This window comes from Thunnus maccoyii, chromosome 13 (assembly GCF_910596095.1).
Source record: "Thunnus maccoyii chromosome 13, fThuMac1.1, whole genome shotgun sequence".
Taxonomy (NCBI): Eukaryota; Metazoa; Chordata; class Actinopteri; order Scombriformes; family Scombridae; genus Thunnus; species Thunnus maccoyii.
In genome coordinates, this window is record NC_056545.1 from 23,839,392 (window position 1) to 23,856,368 (window position 16,977).

The 16,977-nt window shown below is 37.1% G+C and overlaps 1 protein-coding gene across 13 annotated transcripts in view; it reads right to left on the reverse strand.

The window, feature by feature from the left end:
- Positions 1 to 16,977, reverse strand: part of pcdh1a (protocadherin 1a) — a 223,645-nt gene that overhangs the window by 117,212 nt on the left and 89,456 nt on the right. For 3 of the 13 annotated variants that reach the window (XR_006099481.1, XR_006099474.1, XR_006099479.1), the window contains 2 exons: positions 13,396 to 13,525; positions 13,004 to 13,054 (listed from right to left, as the gene is read on the reverse strand). The exons of 5 other annotated variants lie outside the window; for them this stretch is intronic. The gene's annotated coding sequence lies outside the window, so the exon portion shown is untranslated. Of the gene's footprint in view, positions 1 to 9,224; positions 9,281 to 13,003; positions 13,055 to 13,395; positions 13,569 to 16,977 lie in introns of all 13 variants that reach the window. 5 more of the 13 variants (XR_006099482.1, XR_006099475.1, XR_006099476.1 and 2 more) reach the window with 4 other exon arrangements.

Here is a 16,977-nt window from a genome sequence, read left to right on the forward strand (position 1 = left end):
AAAAGGGGGAGACAGTATTAACCAAAGGATGAAAGAAAAATAGCTACAATGCTATTGGAGGGCATCTCTGGTTGGGCTCTACAGTCAAATAGGCGCCTGGGTGGATCTGGGGCGGGTCAGGTCAGGACAGCTGGGCCAGGTCTTTAAATGAGATAAATGAGTTGTTTTGAAATAGATGGTGTAGACGTGTGATTCTTTTTTGTTTCCATATATTAAAGTGAAGGGGAGATTTGTTGAGCTGAAAGTCCGGGTTGTGCCAGAGAGGGGAGTACATGCAAGGAGTCAATTGTGATTTGCTAATTTCGATTGTTTTCCACCAGGCTGTCAAAGTTGATGAAATGAGTGGGTTTTTGAAGCAATTGTGATGTTTGATGTTTGAGCCAATGAAGGGTAAATCAGAGATTTTTATGTTATTGCATTCTGCTTGTTCTAATTGAATCCAAGACATAAGAGCCGAGTTTGAGTGGATCCGTTTAACGAGATACTGTAATTGGTTTGTAAGATAGTAGTGAAGAAAATCTAGGCTCCACTGAGTTTATTTTTCTGTAAAATGGAAAGACTGATTTGGGTTTTTTTATTTTTCCAGTAGAAGTGAGATATGACAGAATTCTGTGACTGGAACCATTTGACTGTAGGTTTTATCAGAATCATTGAAAGGGGTAGTTGATTTGTGGTAGAATTTTCATCTTGGTGGTTGCTATTTGTCCGGTTAGAGAGGGGGAAAGGTTAGACTATCGCTTTATCATTGCTGATTTTTTCTAACAGTGGGGTGAAATTGAGCTGAGTTAAAACTGACAGTCTGGAGGAGATGTTAATCTGATATTACCAAAGGTGAAAGAATGGTGTGTGTCTTGAGTTGCAGGAGTCCATGAGTTCACTGAGATAGGAAAAATAGTTGATTTGGACCAGTTTATGGTGTAGTCTGAGATTTGTGAGAAGTTGTTAATGAGATTAATTACTTCTTGCAGTGAGTTTTGTGGATCTTGAAGATAGATATGTAGATACCGTCAGCATATACAATAATTCTGTGTTCTACATTTATGGCGAAAATTTATTTTATTTTATGGTTTTGTCAGATGACACAAGCAAGAGGTTCAATGAAAGTGGCAAAAAGCAAGGGAGAGAGTGGGCATCCCTGTCTGGTGTCCCTGTGCAGTGTGAACCTTTGTGATGTGATCCCATTAGTGGTAACAGTGGCCGTGGGTGTATTATATAGTGTTTTTATCCAGTGAATGAACGACTCTCCAAAACTGAGCTTTTGTAAAACAGTGAAAAGGAAAATCAAGGTTACTTCATCATATTTTTTCTCTGCATCTAGTGAAACTATAGTTGTCTTTGCTTTGTTGCTTTGTGAAATGTTGATTAAATTTAAGAGTCTTCTGATGTTACTGGAATGTTTTTCCTTGATGAAGCCGGTTTGGTCATTATGGATTAAGGATGGAATTATTGTTTCTAACTGGGATGCCAGTGCTTTGGTGATGATTTTTGGGCAGTAGAGTTGAGTCCTTGTCTGGTATTAATAAGACTTTTATAGCAGCATTGTTCACCTTTGTTTGACCTCTGTCTTTAATTTTGGCTAACATCTTTAACAAAGTGGGATCAGTGTCTGCCAGAAGTGTTCAAGGAATTCACCAGGGAATCCGTCTGGTCCGGGTGCTTTATTATAAGGCAACTGTGTAGCTCAGAAAGTGTAAATGGAGTATCTAAAATGTCCCCATGATCTTTGGATATTTGTGGTAATAGTAAACGATCTAGAAATGAGTGAATAGTTGTTGGGTTGGGATTATTTTCAGGGGAATACAGATTGCTATAAAAAGTTTGGAAAGTATCATTTATGGCTTGAAGAGATTGCGTATAATTCCCTGCTGAATTACTTGCTGCTGTTATGAGTGATTTTTCTTCATTACGTTGTAGCAGATTTGATAGAAATTTGCTTGATTTATTATTTTGTTCGTAGTTCTTGTATCTCAGATGTTGGAAGAGAATTCAGTTGTTTTTTTGTCAGTGTATTATTTAATTGAAATTTGAGGGTTTGTAATTCACCCCTAGTGTGCTCTGTAGCTTTGTTTGCATAGTTATCTGTTAATTCTTTTATTTTGTTTTCTAAGTTACTTTGTAGTTTTTGCTTTTGTTTTTTTCTTATGAGAGGAGTATGAAATGATTTTCCCTCTAATTACAGCCTTACCTGTTTCCCATAGTAGTGTTGGAGAGGTATTTGGAGAGTCGTTCATTTCCAAAAGAATGCCTACTCCTCCTTGATTAAGCTGTCAAACTGAGGATCTGAAGTAAGTAGTGAATTATTAAAGCACCATGTAGGGCAGGATGTAACAGATGATTCAATCTTCAGGATGAGCGTTACAGGTGAATGATCGCTAATTGTGACTGGGTTGATTTTGGTGTCTAGGACATTTGGAATGATAGAATTGCTGGATAGGAAAAAGTCAATTCGTGACAATGACTGATGTTGGGGAGAAAATTAGGAATATTCTCTAGCAGTTAAGTTTTTAAGCCTCCAGCTATCACCAAAGCCAAAGTCATACTCTTTTATTGCTGTAGAGGATTGAGAAATTCTTGAATTGCTTGACTGCGATGATCCGTCTATTGATTGAGTACAGTGTTGAAATCACCTCCAATCATGGTTATTGAGTTAGAGGTGTGGTTGGTTATTTGCAAGAAAAATGTGTGATAGAATGATGGGTCATCATTGTTGGGCCCATAGGTTCGCAATTGTAAATGGTTTGTTGTTGATTGAGGCACTGATTATAACATATATTCCTTCTGGGTTTAATATTGAAATATTGTAAGTAAAGTGTATTCATTTACGGATCAGAAAGGAGACACTTCTTTGTTTATTATTGAAGGTAGCCGAATAGACTAGATTGTATTGTGGGCCAGGATTTGTTGTTCTGAATTATTTAGGTGAGTTTCTTATAATAGGCATATGTCTGCTTTCAATTTGAGAAGATGATTTATGACTTTTATTCTTATTGCCTGTGAGCAAATGCCACGGACATTCCATGAAATAAAAGTTATTGGTTGCATAGAAAAGAGAAAGAGGACAAAAAGAATGTTATTAATTACTCCTTGAGGTATGTAGGTTTGGAATGCAGTGTGTGTGCATGGTGAGTATATGAGTTATGTGTTTACATGCATATGTATGGAAATATAGTAGGTATCTGGATGGAAAGTACAAAACAAAGAGATACAGAAAACAGAACAAAGACAGATAAACACGAGAAAGAGACATGAGACAAGGAGACAAAAAACACAACTATAACAAACAAACACACCATTAAACAAAACTAAACTAAACGAAAAAACAACAGGGAAGGATGACCATAGCATAGAATTGGGACAGGGGGTGGGGAGGGAGGGTGCAAGTGGGAAAACACATAGGGATTGTCTGTGTTGCTGTGATTGTGTGTGGCTTTGACAACTGTCTGTGCTTGAGGATTTGAACTGAGCTCTTTAGTGGGACTTTTTGTTGTTGAAGGAGGGTTAATTGAAGAGTCTTTTATGTTATACTGCTTAGAATAGCTATGGTGTGGTTGTAGAGTCGCGGTACAGCTGTCCATCTGTGTAGAGTTTGTCCACCACTATGTATGCTCTTACAGTTTTCTTTCGGCTTTCTTTCATGATGGGGTACAGGATTTTCTATGTTTGTTTATTTCTTAGGGAAAATGATCATTGATGCCAAACTTTGTTCCTTTAAGTTCCTTTGCCTTGCTTTTTATGAGTTCTTCGTTTGTAGTGTTCAGTGAATTCTTTGTGAATTAAATGTCTAAAAATTATTTAAATTATGTAATGTTTGTCATAAAAATGCATTTAGAATGGTATACCTTTGATAACGGCGCAACGATCTATTGAAGAGATATTAAATTTTGATTTTATTACATTTTACAATTTGTGACAACACTGCCCTCTACTGATACGATTAGAACTTCATATTGAATTTTAAATGTTATCATAAGAGTTAATGAATGTTTATATGGTTACTATGCAATGATATTTTAAAAATCATCTAAGTATTTAACTTTTGCTTTTATAACCTGATAGACAATTATATTTTGATAGGCACATTAGACAAGAAGTCATATTGAATATTTTTATATATTTTGAAGTAAGAGTTCTGTTGAATATGTATTTGAAATTGTTTGCTTGGCGGCTGCTTTCCTCACGCCGCCTGGTAGCTAAGCCGACAGAGAGACTCTTTTCACCGCCCAGTCTGAAACAAGACTGGACCCCACTTCCCCAGTGGTTCACCACCACTGCAAAGACTCAACCACAGCACAGTCCAAGCCGGGCTGCACTGCCCAAGTTGTATAAATGCTCACTACCAGCTCATCCCAACGCAACCTCAGACCTGCTGAGACAACATCAACTACAACAAAACTCTTCCACAGCAAGGCATAACATAGCTTTGTGATCAAGGGTTGATGTCAAATAACGTTAAAATAAGATTATTTCTTTAGAGAAGTACATTAGCTTTCCTTAGTTCTCCTCCATTGCTATGTGTTAGCCTCGAGTCACACACTTCGAGCCACTATTTCTAAATGTTTTTTTTTATTTCTATTATCATTTATTATCTATTATCTATTATTATGGGGGCGACTGTGGCTCAGGAGGTAGAGCGGGTCGTCCACCAATTGGAAGATCAGCGGTTCAATGGGCAGGTTGGGACCTTGAATGGTAGTCCCTGTACCCATTCAGCGTATGAATGTGTGTGAATAGGTGAATGTGATTGTAGTGTAAAAGTGCTTTGAGTGGTCAGAAGACTAGAAAGGCGCTATACAAGTACAGTCCACTTACCATATTCTTTTTCTTTATCTTATGCTTTACCATGTATCTTTAAGACGTTTAGCTATTAATAAAGGTCTTCATTTATCTTAAGAAGTCATTGTTGTGGTTTCCTTTGAGCACAGCAGATAGAGGTTACTGTTTTGAAAAGAACTTGCACAGTGGTTTTATGGTGTATGGTTTTATGAGACTGATTAATTGATGAAATTGAGAATTAAATTCAAGATTTAATGTTTCCTCCGATCATTAAAGATTTTACTTAAAGGAGGTTGTGACCTGATTATTATGAGAATTTTGAATTAATTAAAGTAGATTAACTCCTACGAGAGCTTGTGGGTTGTCAGAAGTGTTGTTTTCCGGTATGCCAGAGAATATCAGGTTGTCATGCATATTCTGTGACTGTCCAGCATTGGTACTTTAATGTGCTTTTTTTCGTTTGTCAGAATGTCCATTTGTTTAGTGAGGATTTCCACAGTGGTTTGGAGGGAGTTGTTTTCTCTTCGGATGTTTTCGATCTGGGAAAACTTGCATATCTTTTATTTCGGAGTGAAGTGTCATGAGCAGGTCAAGACTTTGATTAATGGATTGTAAAACACTGACCTCAATTTCAGTTGTGAGCAGATTGTCCATGTCTGTGGCAGTCTGTTTTTTATCTTTTGGCCGGATTTGTTTTGTCGTCTGAGGGGTTGGCTGGAGTGGCTGTGGAGGTATCCGGCATGTTGCACTGCAGGTAGTAGTGATCAATAAGGTTTTCCAGGTCCATTATATGATCCACTTTCTCGATGAACAGGTCTGGGTGTGTGATGATAACAGTTTGTGTGATTTTGGTTAATGTATTCCGTGATTTCGGTGTTTGCAATGCTACTTGTTGTGTTGACAGTAGCCGATGCAGCTAGCAGTAGTAGATTGCCATGATGAATCTCGCCTCCGTGTGCAACTCTCATGATCATTACACCATCCCAATCCCTTCCCCCCAGTACTTTGAGAGTAAGAGAGCATAAATTGTTCCATATTGTTATATGTTTTAAAAAGTGTTTATGTGGTGCACATGTTTTAAATTATTTTTCAAATTTTAAATTAGTGTTAAGGCACAAAATTAATTAACACTATGGGTCAGGACCCATATAGACACTTCAAAAGTGCTGAAATCAATTCTGACAGTGTTCATTTGGGTACGTTGATTTTGCTGTGTACTGCAAAATGGTACTCCATAATTTTGATTACGATTAAAAAAAGCAATGCAGGGAGACGGCTCACTTTTAAATTCTTTCATATTTTACATGTTTGCCAAATGAATTTGTATATCACATCATATCATAACAGTTTGGATTATCAAAATTCTGTTGATTAGCCATAATACATACCATATGTTTCATCTTCCATATAGTGGATTAATGATATCTTTTAAAAGGTGATTTTGACAAATAGGTGACCAAATTGAAAATTATAGTTTGCATATCAATTGCAAGGATTGTCATGATTTGTCATATTTAAGGGAAAAAAAGGCAAAGGAAAAAGTGAAGTATGTTTGCTGAAACCAAGGCCAGCTTTTGCCAGTATGCCAGATGGGCTCTACAATTGTAACTCTACATGATTTACAGGCGACAGAGAAACAGAATTAAAATGGTTTCAAGAGGCTTTTCTTTGAAAGGGTAAGGATGATGGTACTCTAGCTTTTGAGTGAGAATGAATAATTGTGATTTTCAGAGCTATCCTGGGTGAACCTAGGGGATACAGATCAGAAGTTCTGCGAGCAGCAGTCTTTTGTAATCCATTGCTGGAGTCCTAAACCACCCATTGTGATTCTTTGTACCAGGATGTTTGAAGGCACCAGTCTGTTCCACGGGGTCACGGAAAGGAGTTCAGACAGGTAGCTATTTTTAGATGTTATTTTGCAAAAGATGATTTAGCAACTCAGATAATCATATCATGAACAGACAGTCATGTTGCACGGTGTTTCTATTCATTCTATTCAGCCATAGAAGAAGTAAAGCATTTGAAATCATATTTTTAGGCATTAGATATCATGAGGGAGATTTTGAACTCCATTACTATGAGAACTGTCACTCTGTGCTGTTTTGAAGTAGACGCCATGATACAGAGGAAATGAGAAGCTTTTCATGTTTAATTAATAATGCTAATGAAACTTAATTAGACCAGCTTATGAAAAATGCATTCAAATGAGAGATGAGCTTTATCCTTAAATAACAAGCCTCCTGTGCTGGATTTGGTGTCCTATTACATGCTAATTAGACTGCACTAGGGACTGTTAATGAGCATAGATCATTCCAATCTTTAGCACAGCAGGGCCTCCACCAACTGCTTATGACTATATATGTAGAAATATCTTTCCACATGTATGTATACAGTATTGGTTCATTGTTTGTGATTATAACTGGAACTCTATCAGGCCTATTGTTATTATCCACTGGATAATAGATGGTTCACTGAGTATTGCTTATAGATTGAAAACCTGAAATTGTTGGTAAAAATATATTGTACATGGACACAAGTCAATGGTTTGCCAGTACTGTTTCCCCCTAACACTTTAAATGAATTAAGAGTTTATTTTGTATTCCAGATCTAAATTGCATTTTTATTCACTAGCTAATTTCAGTGCACAGTGGACCAATGAGTGATAAAACAGCTAAACTGACTTTTAAATTTGCAATTTTGTAGCCATGTTAAAACTTAGTTTGTAAACAATATTTTATTTTCAAATAAAAACAGTTACTGTAAAAAGGTTGAATATAAATTCACTTACTCCTGTTTTTTGTGGTGTAAAATCCTTTGTAATTTCATCTGTTTTAATTAATGACTTACATTTGCTGCACTGAAAAAAACTTGAGACTGATAAGTGCATCATACATAGCCTCAGACCATTTGGGCAATCTACAATCCTCTGGGAGTGTCTGTTAAAAAGACCTTGCAGACTGCAGGCTATCAGTTCAGTTTACAGATCTGGAAAAAAAAAAATCTTCAAACAAGCTTGTACTGTTCATTTGGTGTTTGCTGAATCCCATCCAAAAGTACATTTTCAGATATGTAATTCATATTTTTGCATTCAATTTTGTATGTTAGTCATATCAATTATGCACATTTGGTTTTCTACAGTTTCATCTAAATGCAAAATGTCAAAAATAATAGATATGTAACGCTAAAAAGCATATCTATTGATGCATGCTGTGTGCTGAAAGTACATGGATGGTCTTTATGTAGAGAGACAGTGGTGAACTGTCACAGTGTGTGTCATCTCCAGCTTTCTAACAGCTTACTAACATCACAGCTCAATTGTTGAAAATGTCTGTATACCCTGCAGGTAAGGGTCTATTAAATCCTCCTACACTGTGATCCTGCTCCTACGCCTGATTCTATCTCAACCTGTAAGGCTTTTGGTCAGCAACACCTATTGCAACTTACTTCTCCTGAATTCCAATAAATTAACCCCTGAAAAAGCAACAAAGCAATCCTTGATTCTATAGCTATGACATATGACAATTCATGCCAGCTGATAAATGATCAGAGAGATACATACACAAACTAATTAAGTATATAACCGGTGCCTCTGTGCTAAAGAAAGAGAGGGGGTTGGATGAATGGGTGGATGTGTGCGCTCTGTTTTACACTGTCAATTTGGCAGACGCCTGCAGGGGCTGGTGTGTTGCCATGGTGATATGAGCAAGGCATGAAAGAGCAGCAAGGTTTGCCTAACAGGACCAGTCTCATAAGGACTGATAAAATGAGAACCTTTCTTTAAGAGTCTCACATACACTATGTGCCTGTTCAACACAACCCAGAGCTTTCCTCTTAAGCACAACACAATTTTCATTATGATTGAATTAGACCTTCCTATTTAATGCTTGAATCAGTTTAAAACAAGCACTTTTATGAGGGTAAAATTCTGCTTCCAATCCAGTATTCACCAGCTATTATGCTAATATTTTATTTTGATATCATATTATAAAATTTGTTGCAATTTCTATCAATGGCCATGTCGTCATTTGCCAAAAACCTGTACCAAATGTACTGGGTTTCTTTTGAGTAAACTGAAATTTGTAAATACTCATAACTAATTAATTATAGGCCTGACTCATATGTCTTCAACAGAAGTTTTTCATGATTAATACTTATTGCTGGTAATATCTTGGGATACCAGCAGTCAAAATTTTACCAAAGTCATTAGGATACATAATCTGGGCACCATGAATGTCTGTAAGAAATTTCATAGCAAATCCATCCAATAGCTCTTGAAATATTTCAATGGCAGATCGAGCAACTGACTGACTGACAGACCCACAGAGTGACATCGCCATCCCTACACCCAGGATGCTAGTGTGGCCTTTGCAGAGTGGGGTTAAGATCTTCAGAGACAGATAGTGTGCCATGACGCTCCATGTGGATTACACCCTCCCAGTCAAGCTACTCACTATCAGATGAAAAGAAGCAGCTGAAGCGACTCCATGCCTACATGGCTGACTACACCCTCCATAGGCCAACAGTGGGAGTGTGCAGGGACAAGGAACACATGGCACAGTGAATAAGCCATTCCATACAGGGAAAAAAGGGGGAAAAATGAGTCACAAACAAATTAGCATGTATATACATACAGACTCTAAGCCAAGTTTTGGTCACACATTGGCCTCTACCATTGAAATACAAGCTGAATAGAATGTGCAATTCCATATAAAGGTACTGGGATAAAAACATGATTTATAATAAAAGTATGTGAGTGATATTTAAGAAATAAATTGGCATAGCGGATGCATGTGGTAATTCCAAAACAGATAAATAAGAGCTTATGGTTGGGATAGTTTAAGTAAATACTCATGTCCAAGTTGTGTTTTTGTTCATCTTTCTCAGTGACTGTATTGGACAATGTAAACATTCCTGTCAGATTTGCGTTCTTGATTTCAGCTGTGGGCATTTGAGTACATCTTAAGATGTCCATTGTCTTTTTTTCTTTCAGATGATTGGACTGAATAATGTTACTGTTTTTGTTTGTTTTATTTTGGTTTTAATCACATGTATTTTCAACCAGCAACCTTTGTTATTCAATTAATCCTTCAAGTAATTTCAGTATGCTCTTTTGTGTGTGTGTCATTGTGTCAATCCCTGTTGTTTGGCTCTCTGCTTTTATCACGGTTCAAATACTAGCTTGTTGGAGTGTGAAGGTTTTTCGACTGACAAGTCATTAACCATTACTAATTGTTTTGATGCAGTGTGTTCTGGTGTTTCATTTTTCTTCTTTTTCTACACATGGCACACTGGATTGTCAGCTACGTGCGTTTTAACGATGTAAATTGCCTTTCTGTAATAGTCTTCCCCACACCAGGTTAAGGCTGTATTACAGTCTAAACAGGCTGTAGTATATCTTCTTCCATCTTCTGGACATACTATGGAACAATTGACTGTTTACTGTTCTCATTAGTGATCTGATACGCTCCAGTCATTATTCCAGCTGACAGGTCAGTGTACCCTTTGGGTGAGCCTGATTCGTTTTCATGCGTGAGCCCAATCATTAATTCAACCAGCAGACATGGCCTACAGCTTTAGAAAATACAGAATAGTGAGTACTTTATGCTGCCTTTCAGCTCCCTCTGAGACCCATAATTAAGAACTTCCGACCAGGACAGATTCACTGGAGTGGCCTGCTGCTGTTTCAAACACTGATGAAATCTCTTAAATCAAAGCCAAAACAAGGTTTTACAGACTTGTAAAATCTCAACACTGCATATGAAAGATCCAAGTCTGTTCACATTATTAGCAACATGAAAAGTCTTAAATTGGCCGATCTGGTACTCGGTAAGTATTGATGGACAGGTGCATTAAAAATGATGGATTAATCATCCTCAGCACTTATAATAATGAATCACACATCCAGAGCTTTGATGCACCTTACTAAGACTGAGGACTTTCAAATATTTCAACTCCAGAACCATCATCCAGAAGAAACTGCATCATACTGCACCACCTTCTTGTGTCAGCTATTTTCAGCTGAGTGCATCCAACCAAACCACCTGTCACAAAAGTAGGAGAAATCATCTGGACTTACAAAACTGGTTCAAAGGCTCCAAATGGCTTTGATATTCTTTTTTGTTAGAATATTCTTTATTAGAAAAGAGGAAATGAAGGCAGCACAAATGTTTCAGCCTCAAGTGTTCTCCACTGATACTTACAAGGCCTATACTCAGACCAAGTACATGATTCACATATGCACACACTGAGAGGGTATATTTTGGCCTTTTAGCTTGTTGATATATCATGTGCTCACAGGCTCATAGTAATCTAATAGTTTTGGATTTCAAATAATATATAAAAATGAATCAGCTAGACAAGGTTGCAACTCACTTATGTGAGGTTATACAGTATAAGAAGTTATGCTGAATAAAGACAAAGACTACAATGGCAAAGCAACTGTTGATTTCCATTATAATATATTATGACAACAGTGTTATGTGAGATACAAATTGAATAATTCAAATAGAACAAAACTACCACCTATTTCCAAACAATATGTAGGCTGTTGTGTTACCATCTCTGATGCTCTAATAGCACTGATACACTAAAACACCAATTTTATGCAATGCTCAAGAACTTCAACTTAAATTCATAAATTGTGTTTAAAAATCACTCACTATTTTTACATCACTCAGATTTTTAAGTTTTCCTTTGCACCTCCTCTTTCACTGTTGGATATATCTTATGTCTCTGACACCCTCAAATTCTCAACCACAAATTCTCAGCTTCCTTTCACTTATTCTTGTCTTGTTGCTTCTCTTTTTATGTTTACCTCGTTATTCACACTTCTTTATACATGCTGGTTGTTTGTCTCCACTCTTTTGCCACCCTCCTCTTACTGTAATATTCTGCTCCTCTACCCTTTAATTCCTCTTTTGTTTCCCCCCCATTTTATTCTTCACCTCGTATCTTTCCTCTTCCCTTTCACTCTTGTAATCCCCTTCTCCGTCCTCTCCTATTGTGTCTCTCTGTTCTTCTCATTTATTCCTGTCCTCCAGCTCTCTTTGTGTTCATTACTATGCTCCTAATCCTGCGCTTCCTTTGCCCGTCCTCTCAACTCTTTACATCTCTTCTTTATTTCCAAATTCATACCCTTAACAGTCAGTGCAACTGTTACATAGTTATTGCTTACATTCACTGTGTTCATTTAGGTAATCATTCACCCTGTATTGGAAGTGTATGGCCAACACTAATGTAGGTGAAGTTTGACTGACAACTAAAAACTACTACTCAACTACTCAGTTTTTACTGGGAATTTTAATCACTAAGTGATTATATGATAAAATAATTTGCCGGATTTTTTAGATTTTGAGGAGAAAGGAGTGAACTTGAAACATAGCAAAATGCTGGCAAAAGATGCTGCTTCTGTTATGGCAAGATCATGAAAATGAAAAAAAATTAGATTCTAACAGTTATTTTGGAGCAAAATCTTGATTTTGTGCACACTTATTTAATCTTTGCTTAATATATTTTGTCATATTCCGAGCACTTGAGAATGTGAGTTAGTACTTACCAACAACTTTTGGCTATCAGGTTTCAGCAGGACATGTGCACACCTGGCTGAAAGGATCAAGTCTTATTGACAGTACAGAACAGTACTGTAGTCTGACAGAGACAGCTAAGGGAGCACTGAGTCTGACTTTAGTTTCTGTAAAACATTGGGTGTGGTGACACTTCAAGGTCAAATCAAATGAATTTTTACTGTGCTCTCAGCCAGAGTTTTCATGTGGGGGACATAAACTGCCAAAACTGCACTGTGCAGTGTGCAGCTTTGAAGATATAGCAGCCAGCAATGGAAATGCTACAATTTGCTCCAATCCAAAGTTACAAATTCTCCTACAACTCAAACATAAGACTACACTCCCAATTTGTTTTAAGTCTGTCAAAATTTGATCTGTGCTTAAAAACTTTCCCTTCTCTAAAATCTTGACGTGCAGGCTGATGTCAATTCAACTTTGTTATGGACATGCTTAATAGTTCTGTCACTAATGAGCATCCACAGTTGACAGGTACTGGATGTGTTGCTCATGTTGAATGATGTATTTGTAGCCAAGCTTTGTTTTTTGAGTGACATATTCTATCATTTGAAACAACTTAGCAAGGAACCTGTTACAGAGCTGCCATAAAACTGACCCCTGTCTTGTGGAAACATTTCAAAACTGCCTGATCCCTTTGTTTGCCAACTTACATCACGGTAAGAATCTTCACTGCACTGTGTGTAACTTCATGCAGTAGTTACCTGTAGTGAAAAATGAGATTTTTAGAGGCACTGAAAACCGACTTTGCATCACATTTTGACAACTTGAAAACCTCTGCTGAAGTTATAAGATTTGTGAAGGATGCTTTCTGAGGAGTTTTCAATGACAACAAAGCAGCTGATTACAGTACACAAGTACAGTACATACCTGTGTGCAGCAAACATCCTAAGTTTTCTATTTGTTCTGTGCTTTGGGAAGGTATGTTTTTTCCCTAAAGTCAAGTTTATGTACACATGGATTCTTGTTGTTCTGTTATAGTATGTGGACTGTGATTGCAAGGTGCACAGGTTAATATGGACCAGCATGCCAGATAAACACTCACCTTGCTCTCATGTACAGCAGAGAGACCTCGCTTGAAATAAAATCTTACAGGGCTAGACTACAGGGGATTGTGGCCCATGTCTGACACTGGGGCTTCCAGATCATATTCCCCAGGAGCTCAGGAGACCAGGCTGGCGAAACAAACAGAGAAGGAGAGGCGGTTCCCAGAGATATCTTCAACAGAGGCACACAAAGCCACCGCTTCCATCTATGATCCTCACAAATTTGAGGTCAATAAACAAGAGGATGAGATTTCATCTTATGCAAGGCACTGTTCAGATTTTCGAGAGGAATCACTGGTATGCTTCAGGAAAACTTTGTGACATTCTTCAGTGCCAGACTCCCTCTGTGAAATTGAGGATTTTATTCTAGAGAGAGCAGACAGAGATATCAGCTCCTGTAAAAGCAAAGTATCTGTGTCTTTATAAATTGTAGGCGTGTTGTCAGTACACAGTGAAAGGCAGAATATTTGATTATGATGCTGAGATTTTATACCTGACTGAGACCATTTTTCTTGCCTTGGGATTTTTGGATGAGTGCTGCTATTTGTTGTTTACGCTCCTAGCAGCAAAGTAACTAGAGCAACAGCTACTATTGCAGACTACATCCACATGCTGCAGCAACAACATCCAGACGCTCCAGCAATTGTTGTTGGAGACATGGACCATTGCAGATTGCAAATAATAATGGCAGGAATTGATCAATTTGTTAAGGGACATACAAGGAAGGCTACTATGTTTAACAAATGCTTTGTAAATGTGGAGGGAGGTTGTGTGGACTACCAAAGGGTAACTCAGATTATAATGTGGTTCATATTTTACTATCTTATAAATCTAAATAAACCAGGGGTAAACCAGAGGAAAAAAATAATGTTTGGTCTGAAAGCAAAGAAAAACCTAAAACATGCTTTGATTGTACCGTGTTGGAAAAGTTTCATCATCGCTCCTTGGACGAAATAACCATAAATAACAGACTATATGGAATCTTCAGTTGTCAACCAAAGAAATAAAGTCTATCCAAACAAGATGTGTTAAGCAAACTATCAATTTAGGAAAAAATGCCCTCAAGAAAAGGGACACAGGAGAATGAAAGCATGTAGAGTTAAGGGGGAATCATAGGCGAAGAGGGTACACAAGCTATAATTAGAGAAGGCTTTAAAAGCAACACCAAACACTTTTTGAAATGAGGGATGAATTGTTCAAAATTTCTCTGGGCAGTGAGTTGTTAATGTAATACTGAGGCTAATTGGCTGAGCTGACCTTGTGATTTACCCATTTGTATTTTATTGATAAAGTAAATGAAACCACAGTAAGTGTTAAAATACAACTCTAGCAGTATGTGACAAACTGTAATTGTCATTATGGACCTCAAAGAGAATTATCACCCGAATCTGCAAGTTTACTCAGCTCTACTGAACTTTTTAGTGTTTTTCAGCACATTGTTTTGGTTTTTACAGCCCTTATCTTTACTGTTTTGGTTCAGTCTCACTGCTCTCATGAGTTTTTCCAGACACACACGGCAGCTGTTGGATATGTACAGTTAATAGGCAACTGCTTCCTAACACCTTCACCAGATCAACTTTATAAGGCGTTTATATGTTGCGCTGCCCCCAAGTGGCAAAAAAAAAAAAAATCAATTAATGCAGGTATAAACTCAAGTACTTGAGTCAATGCATATTTTAGCTTACCCTTCAATTTTATGACTTGCCCCTCTTCTCATGTTGGACTGAATAGTGGAGTGTGGAATACAAATTACAAATATTAGAGAGGAATTGGCAATTTGGTACATTTCTCTAATATATCATGCTCATACACACACATAATCAACAGGGAAACCAACACGGAATGTCTCCCTTGTGTGAGCTCTTGACTGGCAGCTCAACTAATCAGTCTTTCATCCTTTTCATTTTATTAGTTTGGGTGGACATCAAAATGTGCCCTTTGTACTTTTGTATGTTGACTGAAATACAGGTGGAATTAGGAGGAGTGTTCAATTAATCATCTATAATGCCCATTGCATGGCTCAGATGGTATCTATTAAGAAAACAACAGAATTGGTGGTTTTTGTTAGATTTTTAAAATTGAATTTCCCTAATTAAATTCACATCAGAAAGCCAAATACTATTGCTAACTTAACAATATGTGTTAATGTCAGATATTTCAATGTGATTAAAAATATTAAGTTTGCTGACTCTGAATGATACCTTATAGCTTGTAGCTTGTAAGCATTTGAGTCATCTTTTGGTCTGCTGATCAGACAACTCCAGCACATGCATTTAATCTACACATCAGATGGTGTGGCAATTTAACCAAATGATTCCTAGTTAAAAGACACGCACCACAGGCAGTGGATTCCCACTTAATTAGTTTATCGAATAAAATTCTTAGAGTAACTGACTAATGAAAAAAAATGATGTGTAAAATATAGCAACTTCAAATACATTCTAGTATATGGGGTAGAAAGTAGGAGGTAAAGTGCTCCAAAAACATTCTGCCGCTGATGCATAGGTAGCACTGCTGCCATCTCACATTCATCTGTAAGGCTTTAAAGAGTACACGTTATGACAAAAAGGAAGTGATGCACTATGTATACATACATGTTTACAATGCTGTAAAAATGCATTTAATTTTTCTTAACACTTTTTCAAATATTTTGCCATTTTAAAATTTTATATTTGAAAAACTATACATTTCAGCACCTCCATGTAGCCCTAATCAGTAGGAGAATGCAGTGGATCAGAACAGTTTGCTTATGGAAGCTGATGCAGGTAAAGCTGTATGCAATTTGGGGCATTAGAAATTAGTCAAATCATAAGTAAGTTTCAGCCTAATTATAATGTTTTTCAGACTTCCACACACTATAAACCAAACTTACAGTTGGCTGGTGAGAGCTGTTGGAAGGCAACTATACAGTCTGTGTGTGGGCCGATTAACCAAAACAATAAGCTAGATGTGGCAAAAACATGGGTTTTGCAGTACAGCGACTCTTTACTAGGTGGATGTACAGACTGGTATCAGAAACAAGGTATCCTAAATAAATGAGTAATTAGCACATTTGTCCTAAATTACATCATATACTATATGTTGGCATACATCTCTTAATGACAAATACAATACTGAACAAATACAATACAATTTCTGACAGGTGTAAAGAAAGCTTTCTATATTATATCAAACATGTCATATTTTCACAACTCAGATGTAAAACTGTGTCATCAGATACTATCAGTTCAAGGTACACTTACTAGCTTTTTATCAACTGCTAATAAACTGGTTTCATGGCAGCTATTAATGTACAGTGATACCATCATATAAACATTTTTGAGCTTTTTTGTTTGATTTTTTTGTTTGAAAACTGAAGTCATGACTGAGCCGTCTGCTGGAATACAGTCAGCCAACTAACTAAATAAAATCTTGAGTGAAGAGGAAGAAAGCAACAGCCGTCAAAACTAATCCCACAGACTTCTGGACCCCTGGAGCTTTGCTGATGGCCATACTTTGCTTTCCAAAGCATGCAAAAGAAACACACATGCTAACACACACACACACACACCCACACACACATACACATAAAATAAATAAAA